Genomic DNA, 933 nt, shown 5'->3' on the forward strand with positions numbered 1-933 from the left:
CCGACTCCTGAGTCTCAGCTGGGTCGGCACACACTGGGCAGGCCTCACTATTTGTCAATTAATCGTACCTATCATTGTATTTAAAATTAAAATTGAATTATTGTTGTAGATCCATCTACCCTGAAATTAAATATTACAAAGGTTATAATATCTAACAATTTCCGTGTTTACATTCTGAGACGTGACGTACGTACGAACTTGCGTACTTGCGTACGTACGTACGTGTGTTGCGTAAATGAGTACGCGCAGACTGTTGAAGGTATGTTAACCAATCAAAAGCGTCAGCGGCAAATCAAATTAAAGCGCTTCGTAACCAAGGCACAGCACACACATCCTAGGCACGGCGTATAAGTCCAGTGAAATAGTTCAGTTTTCTTTGCTATAAAAATTACCTTTCCCGTGGGTATATTTTGGTAAACTTTTTGTATGTTGTAGATATAAAATTTAACTATATATATTCATAAAAAAACGTTTTGTTGCAATTATGTCCAACTTTGGTGCTTCAAATCCGTATTTCTGGTGGACTATCCACGCATTGTCACATATTTTCTTTGCTCCCTTGTCACAGACCTAAACAAGGGTAGCCTACTGTTCCACAGAGTTTGCATGAAACGGACTCGTCGGTCATCGTTCGCACATAATCTGTACATTGTTTTGACAATGTTCGTGATCGTGACTTTATTGTTGACCTTTGACATAAATTGAATCTAAGCCTTGCGATTGGTCCATCGGCCGTGAATTCGCTCGCGAATCCGAAAAGTTGGTCTTGGACATATTCTTATTATATCTCTATGGTCTTGGATCAACTCAAAGAGTATAAATAGAACAAGAGAGCAAAGTCCCGTTCGTAAAAACGTCATGCCTGTGTAGGACGCCAACTAACGGTTGTATATTCTTTTTATTACCCAGTGCAGCGCTGCGCAGCGCGGTAGA

Source organism: Anneissia japonica, unplaced genomic scaffold (genome assembly GCF_011630105.1).
Source record: "Anneissia japonica isolate Jap-2015-1 unplaced genomic scaffold, ASM1163010v1 scaffold288214_len167563_cov143, whole genome shotgun sequence".
NCBI classification, from domain to species: domain Eukaryota; kingdom Metazoa; phylum Echinodermata; class Crinoidea; order Comatulida; family Comatulidae; genus Anneissia; species Anneissia japonica.